Source organism: Cupressus sempervirens, chromosome 8 (assembly GCF_028749045.1).
Source record: "Cupressus sempervirens isolate cs-2001-9-10 chromosome 8, ASM2874904v1, whole genome shotgun sequence".
Lineage (NCBI taxonomy): Eukaryota > Viridiplantae > Streptophyta > Pinopsida > Cupressales > Cupressaceae > Cupressus > Cupressus sempervirens.
In genome coordinates, this window is record NC_143125.1 from 115,389,797 (window position 1) to 115,406,372 (window position 16,576).

Sequence of the window (16,576 nt, forward strand, 5' to 3'; positions counted from 1 at the left end):
TATGAAAATAGATACTATGACATTTTGGATGATATAATTGAGAGCGACTTTAATTCCTTCAAACAAGATCTATTCAGTGTTATATGTTACAAGCTATGACTGAATCAAAATAATCTCGATAGAACTATTATTGAACATGTTAATGGATTTACAATGATTAATACAAAGTCATTTGAGCCAGTTGGCAATGAGCACTATGTTCTTCCAAGCCAATGTGAGAAAGTATTTTACTTTGACATTCCACATAAATCAGGTTGGTCATTTTTCATTAGACACGATCCAAGAGGAGGACTAGTAAAGTATAATGTGGTTGAAGAAGAAGATACCAAAGAAGTGGAAGATGAAGTAGATGATAATGATGGTGAAGATGAAGGAGATGATGATGTAGCCGCTACATGGGATATCATAATACCTTCATTTTTCTTTAGAAATGTAAAATGGACATTGAACTACCTATAGGCTACAACTAAGGTTTGAAGTTGTGACTCATCACACAACTCGTTAAAATAGTGCACTTAGTGAGATGTGTCCAAAAATTGACTCTTTAATCATTCGACCAAAGCTTAATCTAAAAATATCTAATAATTAAATTTAAAATTATTATTTGTTGTTAATAGAATATTGTATAACTATATGAAATGTAACATATATGTAACTTAAATGGACCAAATAGTTATTATTAATTATAAATATTTGTTATATATAACTTTTATATATAACACAAAATTTCAAATACTTCAACAAAAAAAAGTTATTTGTTGTTATAAAAATAACACATTATTATATAAAATACAACCTATAACCAACACAAAGGGACCATTAGTTGAACACTAATTTTTTTTTGACAATCTCACACATTTGATAAGAAAATACAAAGCATTTATTAGTATTCACCTTTTTTATTGTGATGAGACATATTATTGATATGATTTACTGTATGCATATACATTGCTACCCCAATAGTTGTACACATAAGAGTAGTATTTGTATATTAAGATATCAATATTTATTTAATTGAGCATATTATGTTTTGAGTGACACATATATACGAAATAGCTACATGATATTTTTATTTTTATTTGAGACAAAAAGTTATTTATTTCACTCAGTAATGAATTCATATTTTTATTTTTCTATAACATCTATAAGTTTTCATGTGTTCAAGTATTGGTATATTTTTTTATCAACGTTTGAATTTTTTTATATGTAAAAATAGATCAATTAATTAAAATATATAGTAAAAATATGTTGGAAGATTGGACTCTATGTTCACGATAGGGTGAACGAAGTTTGGACCCTACTCAACTATTGGGTCCTCTCCCCTAAATTATAATTCAAATAATTAATATTAGTTATGCAAAAGGTTTAACGATTCACGATTTGATTTGGACCATTCAATGAACGATAGATTGACTGTGGCTTATTTCAGGCCAAATTTTAAAAAGATTAAAGTTAAATTCTATTTCTACCCAAAATCGGGACATATGTACTCAAAGATTCTTTCTTATAAGTTATAGTTATGTCTGACTCCCAAGTCCATCTCCCAACCATTGACTAAAAGAAAGATCGATGACTTGAGATAAATTTTGGACTAATTTGGGAAATGTTTTCCCATGTGCCTAGATTCATTCAGAATCGTGACATGTGTCCGATCATTGCAAAGCTTGATTCAGTGTCAGGACTCGGTTAATATTAATAATAATTATGTTTAGTCTTTAAAAAAATTTATTGCTTAATCTTGAGTCAGCATTTGTTAAGTAAAAGAAAGATCAATGACCTGAGAGGAATTTCAGATAAATTTTGGGAATGTTATCATTGTTGTCAAGAAACATCCAAAATCATGACACGTGTCCTTGACAAGTGTTACAATTCCGGATGACTCTTGACAACAACAACAGAATTCCATAAATTGACCCGAAAATCACATCGATTATTAACTTCAATTTTTATTAATTAATTAATTTAAAATGAACAAATTTCAAAATTCAAATTTATATTAATGTAATAATTTTTTACTTTTTATTATTATAGTTATGTACATTATTGAGTCTTTATGTCATTTACATGTACATTATACATAGTATTAGTAAAGTATTTAAAACCATCAATTACTTAATACTTATGTTTTAACTTTTAAATATTAACCTTTTATGTTTTAAGAGTATGAAGTTTAGAGTTCTCGAAGTCGAGAGTCCAATAGGATAGGTTTTGTAAATTTCAACTTTTCAAAGACTAACTGAATTCCATTTGATGTTCTAAAGACTGAAAGAGTGGAACTTGAGTATCATAGGAAAACACCAATTATCTGAGTATCTACTAGCACCAATATTGTGAAATCCTGATTCTCGATTCCAGGTATTTAATTTAAAAAAAAAATTAAGTGCAATTTGCAACAATAGAAATTTTGATTCTTATTGTCTTAGGTTTACACTTTACAATTTTTAAAAATAGGGCTTGAAGAAGAATTTTGTATAATAACTAGTGGCAAACATGGGCAAAAAAAACTCAAAAACCTCTAGTACGAGTGTAAGTATAAAGGAAAAGAAAGACATTATAGAACTCAGGCAAGTGCTACAAACCCTAGGTTTCACTGATGAATGTCATGATATTTTTGATCCTATTATCCATGGAGATTTGTGAATTATGGGAATTAGACATTCATTGTTTAATAAGTGGAAAGATTCACAAAAGGGGAGAAGTTATTACAAATATAAAAAAATTATTCGTGCACATACAAATAAACTAGCTACTTTGGTTATTGGATTAGCAAACCTCACTATACCTAAAGCATTCCCTTGCCCTAAAATTGTAATGCTATGCGCTCAGAATTATGATAAAAATATAAAGGAAAATGTAAATCAAAACACTCAGGAGGAAATTTTATCCATAACTTGGAGTGAATTTTCACTCTATTAGACCTAGGGCTAGGGTTTAAACCAGAAAGCTTTAATGAACACATTGACTTGGATAAACTAGCATAGGCTTATGGAAAACTGGATAGAGTTTTTCAAGATTCATATATTAAGGGTTTAATAAACTCAGAATTGTCTACTGATCATACTAATGTTACTGTTACACTAGACATAGACCATAAGCCTCCTTATCAGTATGTGTAGACACCTAAAATTGTCCAAAACCCATTTCGTGACCAACTAAATAAATATTTATTGTTTATTTAATTCCCCCACCTTTAATTAAATAAACTTGCATTTATTTAATTACATTTGTCTTACCTTGATTTAAATAAACTAAGGTTTATTTAAATCCTAGCCATTCCTTGATTTAAATAAACTAAGGTTTATTTAAATCCTAACCCATTCACTTTAATTAAGTACTTCATTTAGTTAATTAATTCTTTGACTAATCCCACTTGGAATTAAATATTACATTTAATCCTTTTTGAGCACATGGCTCTTACCTTTAACCCTCACCTAACCTCACTACTCTAACCTAACCCACCTTGCTAAACCTACCCACTTCCTAATCATGCATGCTTTGCATAATCATCCTTGCTAATTACCTTTTAATCCTAAGTGTGTGCTCACACATGTGTGAGAAATCTTCAGACATGTGTGAGAGATGTTCACACTTCCCATATCCCTCATGTCTTCCATGGCTCTTGCACAGTTGTCCTCTTGCATGAGAGTCAAGGTGTCTCACACACACCTCTTGCACACTTGTCCTCTTGCATGAGAATCAAGGTGTCTCACACGTGTGAGAAGCCATGCTTCTCACACCTCTTGCACACTTGTCCCCTTGCATGAGAGTCAAGTTATCTCACACATGTGTGAGAAGCCATGCTTCTCACACCTCATTGATCATGTCACCATCAAAGGTTGCTCACACATGTGTGAGCATATTGCCCCTTTTGAATTGGTCAAAACCCTAATCCATGTGGAGTCTACTTGGCCTCCACCTCATTGACACCTCATCGATCTTGAGGGATCCTAGCCCTTCATTTCACATTCAATCTCAGCTATCTGTTGCATCCATTTTCTTATAAAAGGAGAGCCCTCTCCTCATTTCCACTAGCACTATCTACCCCATTGTTATGCTGCTAGATTTGTGAGCAACCACATCCCATGAGCAAGGAAATCATCTACACTTGATGGTTTCATGAGGTTTGTATAGTGATATTTTGAATAGTTTTATGCTCTTTTTTGTTTCATATTGCTTATTTACACGTTTATCTTCCATATTTTGAGGTTTTCATAATCATGTAGGAAGATGCATTAGTTGCTTAGTGTTATTCCTTGATTACATTTTTTATGCAATACATTTTGGCATGCCCGGTGAGACCCACTTCACGGGTTCGAACTAACCATCTAATGTGTTTTTGAGTGTTTTGTGAGTGTTCAAGCTTGTAGGTTGAAGGCTTGCATTTGGAGATCAAATTTCATGAGGAGCCTCTAATCGAGCCATAAAGCCCATCATCATGTTTGGAGGACATAAGGGAAGTCTTTTGACATATAACAATCTATATTTCATTTCTTATTTCTTTATTTTCAAATTCTAGGGTGTATATATGTTGAATATACTCTTTGTTAATAAAAAAGCAAAAAAAAAAAATCCTCTCTTTGTTGTTAGATAAATGTCTATGCTTGTTGATAATTAACAAGTTTTAAGAAACAAAAAAAAAAGTGGGGGTCATTTTATTTTATTTTGTCTATGCACTTTAAAAAAAAAAAAATTATTTATATAAATAGGGAGGAAGATTTTAACATCATTTATATTTAAAAAAAAAAAAAAGATTTAGTCTAATTAATTTAAAAAAAATAAAAAAATAAAAAACCCCCAAAAAAAATAAAAATTAATTAATTTTTTTTCCTAAGTGTTGTTTTTTAGTTTTTGTTGCAAGTCGGCTAGTGGTGCCACCACTTGCGGTGCCACCCTTGCATGCTCGTAGCCGTCACAAAAATTGCAACACCACCTTGGTGGCTCCCCTTGCCACTGGTGTTTCTACTCGCATGTCACTCTTCTTTCAACCCCGTTGCGGCCTCTACTTCCGCTGCATCCCCCGTGGCCGCTGCTTAGTGCCACCGCTTGCCTCTCCATCCTTTGCAACTCCCTTCCTCCTGTGCCTCACCGCTTCCTCCCTTCTCTGCACTAGCTGCCGCCACCCATTGTTAACTCGCCACCCGCCGTGATCTCCCCACTACAACTGCCACCTACGACCGAGTTGCCTCCCCTGCCATGAACTTTTGCCCTTGTGGCTGCAGCGCTCCCTCTCTCCCGATTGACACTTCCTCACCGCTCCACCACTCTCCACTCATCTGCCTGCCATAGACAAAACCCTAATTCCCTCTGCCACCCACCTGCCACCACTTCTCACTCCTCCGCTGTGTAGTAACCTTGCCTTCCGTGCCGAACGCGACCTCCTCCACCTTGCCCACCATAGCCGAGCCACCTCCTCCACGCGGCCGCTTCCTGTAGCCCACCCATGCCACACTTTCTCCACCCTCTATAGGTCACTTGCTCCCTATCTATCGCCATTAACTCTTTCGCCAGCCTCCACTACTCTGTAAACCAAACCCTTCCTCCACCCTTCCACCAACTCTCCACCAAAACTGATTCGACCTCCGCCTCCATTCCGAAAATCTTCCACACATTTAAAAAAAAATAAATGAATTTTGTTGTTACTTTTTGATATTAACCTTATATCATTTTAATTGCTTTTCAATTTTATTTTATTTTATTTTTAAATAAAAAGTTATCTTTTTAACAAAACAACAGATTTCTTTTTTTTAAATTTAAAGCAACAATGTCAAAAAAAATAAAAGAATTGCTTGACGTGCCTCTAACCGTTAAATTTTTGCTTGCAGGTCGTTGATGTCAGCACTACATCAACATTCCATGCCCTTCTAAGCTATAAGGAGTAACCTTCCCTTTTTTGCTCATAAGTTGAGCATACAGACTCCATTTTTGAAAAATAAAATATTGCTAGGAAGTTGATTTCGAACCCGTCATCATGGTGCTAGTTTCATGAGATTTTGATGCTATTTAGATCTCTATTTTCTCTGTCAAAGACCAAATTTTGTGGTAACCTTTTCATTGCAAGGTTGTTTCATGTTTGTCCTACATTTTCGCTACCCTAACTTGTGGTTTTGTAGGGATATTTTCTCACTAACCATATTGCTTGCAAGTTTTTACCTTAATTTTGTTTTGGAATGAACTTGTATGCTTAAACACTCGTCTTTAAATGCATGGTTAAATGCTAAAACAATCAAATTCAATCTTGAATGCCTTAAGGGAATTGACATGCATGTTTAGGATAGCAAACATTTGGGCTTGGTGCTTAAAACGAACTCACACAATCTTGAATGCCTCAAGGAAAATTGATTTCATTTTCAGCAATCTTGCTTATGCACACGCTCGATTTACTTTCTTGTTGATGAACTCACACTTTTCATTTATGTTGATGATGATTTCAAGTTGGAAAGAACATTGTATGGTTTAATCATGAGTGTCTTCAAGTAGATTACATAACCTAAAGTTTCATTGGGAACGAATGCGTGTCTTTTGAACCTTGAGGCCACTTACGTATTCTCTCCCCTCGTGCCTTTGGGTGATCTTGGGTGCACAAGAAATAAGTGGTCTTGTTTTTCATTTTTTTAGGAGGTTTTCTTGGGGATTTCATCACCCCTTGGGATGACCTCAACTCCAGCATTCTGGCGGAGTATAAAAATTGGGAGGTGAATCGAAAGACACCTCTCTTGGAAACAAAATATTGTCACTCTTGGCTAAGCCCCAAAGAACTTTATACCTTTTGGAAGTGAAGGAGGAGATTTGGGTTACCATCTCCCCCTGGCTATGTGGCAATATTTTCTTTCATCTACAAATTTGGGCCTCACGTACTTGCATATATCGAAGATGCACTCTAGTTGATCCTTGTACATCCTAGTTGCAACCTTATAGGATTGTTGGTGTGTTTGACATGCTTGAGTGTTCAAAAACCTCCCCATTTGAAGGGGACAAACACCATCTAAACTTGCCTTGTACATATTTCATTGTATATATTTTGCATCTCAAATTTGAAAAACCCAAAAACATCATAAAACATAAAAATTCAAAAAATTGTAAAAGTTCAAAAATCCAAAAAAAAATCCAAAACATTTCAAAAACAACAAAAAGAAGCTCTCGTTTTCTCCATTACTTCTTCTTTCCATCACATTAATCAACCTCATACATCTCTTGTCTTCATCACTCACATCCTTTCTTGATGCCTTCATCATCTCTATTCATCCAAATTGTTTCCTCATTTTCTTAATCACTCAATCAAATTCATAATCTTCATCCTAATCATGGTTCATAATCCACAACAAAATCCAATTCCCTCATTCAATGATTCATCCTCATGATTATTAATCCAATCCCTTGTCAAATTCATTCTTTTCTAATCAATTCTTAATTCAATCCATTTACATCTTCATCCATGATCAATCTTCTTAATTTTCATTCATGTCTTCTTCTAATTCAACTTTGCATCAAATCTTCTACTTTGGACACAAGAGCATTATCACGAACATTGGACTTTTATTCAAATCCCACATTCACTCATTTGGAATATCATAGGGTTTTTATCAAATCAAATCAAACCCTTATCCAAATAAAATTCAATCAAATCAATATCAAGTCAAATCTAATTCAAATCAACGCAAAGTCTAAAATTGCTCCTAGCTCTAAGCTCATATTCCATCCCTCATCAAATCTTTCATCACTTTTCATCTAACATCTATGGATCTAAATTGGCTTCAGCAAAGGGTTGATGATCTTGCATGACAATATGGAGTCATACCTCCCATTGAACCTACATATCAGATCCATCCTCAACACTTCATATCTAACTCTCATCCACCTCATGTTCATTATTCTTCTAGCTTTGACAAGGGAAATCGACCTCATTATCCTCCACCTACATATGATTCCATTCATAGTCCACACAATTCCTCAACCAAAAATGACCTTGCCAAGGAAATGGAGGAACTAAAGTGCTATCTCTTAGCAAGTTAGCAAAAAGAGGCCACCTTCCATACCATGTGTCCTCTTCCTCCATGTTTTGAAGATCCTAGTCCTCATGTCCCATCCATCCCCAACCCTCCATGCAATCCCCTACCCATAGTTCCACCTTCACACAATCCTAATCCTCCACAAACATCATCCCCTACCCATAGTTCCACCTTCACCAAAGTTCTTCTTCCAAAGCATATCACTATAGATTCCTCTTCTCCTATAGATCCGAGCATTTCTCCATCTCATCCTTCCCCTATCCCTCAAGATCCTTTATCCCCCCTAGTCCATCTCATGATTCCCTTCCTAACCAAGATCAAGACATTCCATGTACCATGCACATTACCGATTCCACTCCATCTCAAGAGTTAGCATCCATAGATCCTCCACTTCATGCTGAACTTCCTTCCATGCCATCCATTAATACTCCTCCATGTCAAGATCAAATCCCCCATCTCATGGATCCATTCCCTTCACTCTATTCAATGATCCTATTCCATCTCATGATCCATACATTCCACTCCATGATCCTCTTCTAAGTCAAGATCAAAATACCCCTTCATTTTCCTTTCATGATTCCCCACATCCCAAGATCCTATTATCCCTCACGATCCCCCTTGTGATCCTAATCCTCCACATGATCCTATCACACCTATCCAATCCACTCATGAACCCCATCTACATGGACTCACATCTTGTATTGAAAATGATAAATATCCCATTGAAGAAACAATGTCTCAAGATGTTGGTACACCTTCCACTTCTTCCAAATCCAAAGCTGCTCCTTTCAAACCCAAATGTTCCCATCCTCCATATTCCAAGTCCATTTTGGGACCATATATCCATATTCTTCTTCCTTCCTCACTTCCATCCATCTTGGGTCCCTATGTTCACCCACCAAACCCTTCATCCCTTCCTTCCATTTTAGGTCCTTACATACATCCATCCATCATATCCATGATTTCCACTTCATCCCCTCATGCTCCTAGTAAAGATCAACAAAGGCACACATCCTTGAATTCCTTGCAACGTTCACCATCCATGTGCTCTCCTTCATGCACCCATACCACGACCAATGGAAGCAAATTGGATATCGTAGAAAAAAAGAATAAAGCCAAAAATCCACAAAAGCACAAGGATCAACATGTCCCCTCTAAACGACATGTCCAAGAAAAGAAAAATATGATCCAAAGCAAAATAAAAAAGCCACAAAGGCTCAAAATAAAAAATACAAAAATTATGTGGATTCCAAAGCTACTTAATGTAGCAATGAATCTCAAAGAAAGATTCAAAATGACATCCAATTCTGCTAATCCAAAGGCTTCCCTTGTGCATAATCCATCCATGCTTCCACTTTCCAAATCCATTTTGGGTCCTTATATACCCAAATCCACCATTCCAAATCCATCATCTCCTTCATCCATTTTGGGTCCCTTTATCCCAAAATCCAAACTTACATATCCTCCACAATTTCCTCTTTTCCATCACCCTTCAAGGTGTGTGCCAATGATGATCTTTCCACCTCCTTCATCCATTCATTCACAAGTCTTCCAACCTAGCATACATCAACCATGTCTTCCTCCCACCCACTCCACCACCTTACTCCAAACCCTTTCATAAGTCATTATCCTCCATTCCCTGATCCACCTCATCCTTCTTTTCCCTATCCTATCAACATCTATGAGAAAATAGTAAAAATTCCTTGAAAATTAAAAAGAAGAGAAAAAAGGAAAGAAATATCAAGGGATATTATCCATATATCTAGATGCTTGAGTCCTCCCTTCATTTTCCCTTCATGTATCCATTGTCTTCCAATTCCACTTATCCATTCATTCACTTTTCCTTCTTCCACTTGCACTCTACACTGGGGGCAAGCTCCAGCCATACTACACTTACATACATATCTTCCATGCTTCCATCCACTATTCATTATCCTTTTCCATCTTTGATCTTGAATTTCACTTTCCTTTCATTCATCCACATGCTCACTTTCCATATCCCTTGCACATTATCCATACATTTTCCTACCATACTCCCATCATTCTTCCATATATTTGATCTTGACATGTCATCCATACCTTGCATTCCATACTCCTTGTCATGTTCATTTCATCCATTTTCCATCCATACTCCTACATACTTCCATCCTTCTTTCATATGTCCTTGATCTTGGTTATCCCATCCATTTCATCCACTTCATATCCTACATTTCCTCCATACCCTTCATATCATTATCCCTTTTTCATATTCTCCCTCCCATATCCCTTCTTCATTCCACTTTCATACCCATGCTCGTGATCACCATTAGAGGCACAATACCAAACTGTTCATACATGCTTTGGAAGAGCACGTGCCTTTTTCTTCCTCCATATGATAGCCTTCACACCATATTTTCATGTTCACACATCCTTTCCCACCATATTTTCTTCCATTTTCCCATCTTTAGTATGGGGCATTTGGACTCCTTTGAAACACGGTCCTTGGTTTTGCACTTTTCGACACCATATCATTTAGCCCCTCATATCCTTTCACCATCCCTTTCATCCACCAACTGCCATTGCTTTTCCTCTATTTACCATGCCTTGGCTCTCCCTTGTCATTGGTCCCATTCAATTCTCTCCCACATTCATTCAATCAATTCATTTCTATCCATTCTATGCATTCGTTGATATCAAACTCAATCTAAGTCTTCCAACTCACTCCAATCAAATTCATTCTTCAATCAATTTTCCCTTCTTCTAATTCTTTCACATCAAATCAATTCTACTCTAATCATTCTTCATCCTATCAATGTCATTCTTCCAATCTCATCCACGTTCATTCTTCTATCTACCATACAATCAAAAAATAAAAAAATCTCAATAATTATGCAATCAATACTAATCCAATCAATCTAATCTCACAATCTTGTACATCAATCCTTAATCAATTCATCAATTTGACCCAATCAATTGAAAATCCATTAACTTATTCAAACATTATCATGGGATGAATCCTTCCCAATCCTTGTATGTGCATTACGCTTATTGTTAGCTTTTCCATCCTTAATTAATCATCATCAATCAATCCATTCATGGGTTTTCAGCTTGACTAGGGGCAAAATGTTGGTTTGCTTTTGGTCTTTTGCGCATGATTGCTTGTTACTTGTATGCATTAGTATTTTTATTTATTTATCATGGTCTTCGCATCCTATTGACCCCAGGAATCATGGTCTTCCATATCATGGTTTCATAAGTCATATGGTTGTATTAGACCCTTTTTATCATGTACTTGACACATTGTCATCTTGGTTCCTCATACCTTGGTGCATAATGTCGAATACAATATCAAGCTTAGGTTGTTCACGCCATTGCAACATAACTCGTATCATTTTTCACTCCCATTCATTTTGAGAGAACATCCGTGTTCTCCTAACCCGCATGTCCTCTCGAGGGGGCATACTCATCCATCCTCGTCATCCTTCCTCATCCTTCCATGACTGGGGCATCATGCTACTAGTCTTATTCTCCCAGCCACTATATTTTATTCTTCTTTGAAATAAAATTACTAATGCTATATCAAAGAGGGGCAAAATGTAGACACCTAAAATTGTCCAAAACCCATTTCCTGACCAATTAAATAAATATTTATTATTTATTTAATTCCCCTACCTTTAATTAAATAAATTTGCATTTATTTAATTACATTTGCCTTACCTTGATTTAAATAAACTAAGGTTTGTTTATATCCAAGCCTTCCCCCTTGCATCCTAACCCATTCACTTTAATTAAGTACTTTTTTTACTTAATTAATCCTTTGCTAAACCCACTTGGAATTAAATATTAAATTTAATCCTATTTGAGCACATGGCTCCTACCTTTAACCCTCACCTAACCTCACTATCCTAACTAAACCATCTTGTTAAACCTACCCACTTCCCTAATCGTGCTTGCTTTGCCTAATTACCTTTTAATCCTAAGTGTGTGCTCACACATGTGTGAGGAATCTTCACACACGTGTGAGAGATGTTCACACTTTCCTCATCCCTCATGTCTTCCATGGCTCTTGTAAACTTGTCCTCTTGCATAAGAGTCAAGGTGTCTCACACATGTGTGAGAAGCCATGCCTTCTCACACCTCTTCCACACTTGTCCTCTTGCATGAGAATCAAGTTGTTTCACACATGTTTGAGAAGCCACGCTTCTCACACCTCATTGATCATGTCACCATCAAAGGTTGCTCACACATGTGTGAGCATATTTTCCCCTTTGAATGGTCAAAACCCTAATCCACATGGAGTCTACTTGGCCTCCACCTCATTGACACCTCATCGATCTTGAGAGATCCTAGCCCTTCATCTTGCATTCAATCTCAACCATCCATTGCGTCTCTTTTCCTATAAAAGGAGAACCCTCTCCTCATTTTCACAAGCACTATCTACCCCATTTTTATGCTCTGGATTTGTTAGCAACCACATCCCATGAACAAGGAAATCATCTACACTTGATGGTTTCATGAGGTTTGCATAATGATATTTTGAATAGTTTTATGTTCTTTTTGTTTCATGTTGATTTTTACATGTTTATCTTGCATATTTTGAGGTTTGCATGATCATGTAGGAATAGATGTTAGTTGCTTAGCTTTTATTCCTTAAATACATTTTTATGCAATGTGTCCTTCATTTTCTAGTTCTCATGTCCCATTCGACCCCAACCCTCCATGAGATCCCCTACCCATAGTTCAACCTTCACATAATCCTAATCCTCCAAAAGCATCCTCCCCACCTCGTAAGGGGTATTTCTCATGATTATTGGCTAAATGTAAAGAACAAGATGAAGAGAGCCAATCACCCAAAGTTATTCCTCCAAAGCATGTCACTATAGATTCCTCTTCTCCTCTAGCTCTATGCATTTCTTCATCCCCTCGTTCCCCTATCCCTCAAGATCTATTTATCCCCCCTAGTCCATCTCATGATTCCCTTCCTAACCAAGATCAAGACATTCCATGTACTGTACACCTTACCGCTTCCCCTCCATCTCAAGAGTTAGCATCTTTTGATCCTCCACTTCATGAAGAGGTCCTTTCCATGCCATCCATTAATACTCCTCCATTTCAAGATCAAATCACCCTATCTCATGGCTCCATTCCCTCCACTCCATTCAATGATCCTATTCCATCTCATGATCTACACATTCCACTCCATGATCCTCTTCTAAGTTAAGATCAAAGAACCCTTTCATTTGCCTTTCATGATCCCACTCCATCACAAGATCCTTTTATCCCTCATGATACCCCTTGCAATCCTACTCCCCCATATGATCCTATCACACCTATCCAATCCCCTCCTAAATCCCATCTACTTGGACTCGCATCTTGTATTGAAAATAATAAGTATCCCATTGAAGAAATCATGTCTCAAGATGTTGGTATCCATTCCACTTCTTCCAACACCAAAATTCCTCCATCCAAACCTAAAGCTCTCCATCATTCATATACCAAATCCATTTTGGGACCTTATATCCATATTTCGCTTCCTTCCTCACTTCCATGCATTCTAGGTCCTTATGTTCCACCGCCAAATCCTTCATTCCTGCCATCCATTTTGGGTCATTACATACATCCATCAACCATATCCATATTTTCCACTTCATCCCCTCATGCTCCTAATAAAGATCAACAAAGGCACAAGTCCTTGAATTCCTTTCGACATTCCTCATCCATACACTCTCCTTCATACAACCATACCATAGCCAATAGAAGCAAATTGGATACCATAGAAAAAGAGCATAAAGCCAAATATCCACAAAAATCAAAGGATCAACATGTCCCTTCTAAACGACATGTTCAAGAAAAGAAAAAATTGATCCAAAGCAAAGTCAAAAGCCACAAAGGCTGAAAATAAAAAATGCAAAAATTTTGTGGATACCAAAGCTACTTAATGTAGCAATGAATCTCAAAGAAAGATTCAAAATGACATCCAATTTGGATAATCCAAAGGCTTCCCTCATTCATAATCTATCCACACTTCCACTTTCCACATCCATTTTGGGTCCTTATATAAACAAATCCACCATCCCAAATCCATTGTCTCCTTCATCCATGTTGGGTCCCTATATCCCAAAATTTAAACTCTCTCCTACATATCCTCCACAATTTCCTCCTTTCCATCACCCTTCAAGGTGTGTGCCGATGACGATCTTTCCACTTCACTCACAAGCCTTCCAACCTAGCATCCATCAACCATGTCTTCCTCCCACCAACTCCACCACCTTAGTCCAAACCCTTTCATAAGTCATTATCCTCCATTCCCCAATCCACTTCATCCTTCTTTTCACTACCTTATCAACATCTATGAGAAAATAGTACAAATTCCTTGAAAATTAAAAAGAAAAAGAAAAATAAAAAAACATCAAGGGATACCATCCATGTACATAGATGCTTGAGTCCTCCCTTCATTTCCTATCATGTATCCATTGTCTTCCAATTCCACTTATCCCTCCATTCACTTTTCCTCTTCCACTTGCACTCTACACTAGAGGCAAGCTCCAACCATACTACAATTACATACATATCTTCCATGCTTTCATCCACCATTCATTATCCTTTTCCATCTTTGATCTTGACTTTCACTTTCCTTTCATTCTTCCATATGCTCACTTTCCATATCCCTTGCGCATTATCCATACATTTTCCTACCATACTCCCATCATTCTTCCATATATTTGATCTTGACATCCTATCCATATCTTCCCTTCCATAGTTCTTGTCATGTTCATTTCATCCATTTTTCCATCCACCTCCATAATTCCACCTTCTTTCCTATGTCCTTGATCTCAGTTATCCCTTCCATTTCATTCGCTTCATATCCACATTTCATCCATATCATTCATATCATTATCCCTTTTCATAACCTCCCTCCCATATCCCTTATTCATTCCCCTTTCATACCCATGCTTGTGATCACTACTAGAGGCACAATAACAAAATGTTTATACATGCTTTGGAAGAAGACATGCCTTCCCGTCCTCCACACACTAGCCTTCATACCATATTTTCATTGTCATGCATCCTTTCCCACCATAGTTCCTTCCATTTTCCTATCCTTGGTATGGGGCATTTGGACTCCTTTGAAACGTGGTCCTTGGTTCTACATTTTCTAACACCATATCATTTGGCTCCTCATATCCTTTCACCATCCCTTTCGCCCACCGAATCATGTTGCTTTTCCTCTATTTACCATACCTTGGCTCCCCCTTGTCATTGGTCTCAATTCATTTCTATCCATTCTATGCATTCATTCATATCACATTCAGATCTAATTCTTCCAACTCACTTCAATCAACTTCATTCATCCTCTCATTCAATCAATTTTCTCTTCTTCTAATTCTTTCAAATCAAATCGACTCTACTCTCATCATTCTTCATCCTATCAACATCATTCTTCCAATCTCATCCATGTCCATTCTTCTACTTTCATTTCAATTTCATCTCTTCATCCAACTTCTCCATAAAATTAAAAAAAAAAAAAAAAAAATCTCACTATGCAATCAATACTAATCCAATCAATCTAATCTGGTAATCTTGTACATCAATCCTTAATCAATTCATCACTTTGACCCAATCAGTTGATCATCCATTAACCATATTCAAAAATTATCATGGGATGAATCCTTCCCAATCCTTGGATGTGCATTACGCTTATCGTTAGCTTTGCCATCCTTAATTGATCATCATCAATCAGTCCATTCATGGGTTTTTAGTTTGACTAGGGGCAAATTGTTGGTTTGCTTTTGGCTTTTTGTGCATGATTGCTTGTTACTTGTATGCATTAGTATTTTTTGAATTTATCATGGTCTTTGCATCCTATTCTCTTAGGAATCATGGTCTTCCATATCATGGTTTCATAAGACATATGGTTGTATTAGACCCCTGTTTTCACGTACTTGACACATTGTCATCTTGGTTCCTCATAACTTGGTGCATAGTGTTGAGTACAATATCAAACTTAGGTTGTTCATGCCATTGCAGCATAACTCCCTTCCATCTTCCTATCCATTTCAAGAGAACATCCGTGTTCTCCTAACCCACATGTCCTCTCGAGGGGGCATACCCCTCCACCCTCGTCATCCTTCCTCATCCTTCCATGACTGGGGCATCATGCTACTAGTCTTATCCTTTCATCCATAATTTTTTATTCTTCTTTGATATAACATTACTAATGCTATATCAAAAAGGGGAAAAATGTAGACACCTAAAATCATCCAAAACCCATTTCGTGACCAATTAAATAAACTTGCATTTATTTAATTACATTTGCCTTACCTTGATTTAAATAAACTAAGGTTTAATTAACTCCTAGTCATTCCTTGATTTAAATAAAGTAAGAATTATTTAAATCCTAACCCATTCACTTTAATTAAGTACTTCATTTACTTAATTAATTCCTTTCCTAATCCCACTTGGAATTAAATATTATATTTAATCCTATTTGAGCACATGGCTCCTACCTTTAACCCTCACCGAACCTCACTACTCTAACCTAACCCACCTTGCTAAACCTACCCACTTCCTAATCATGCATGCTTTGCATA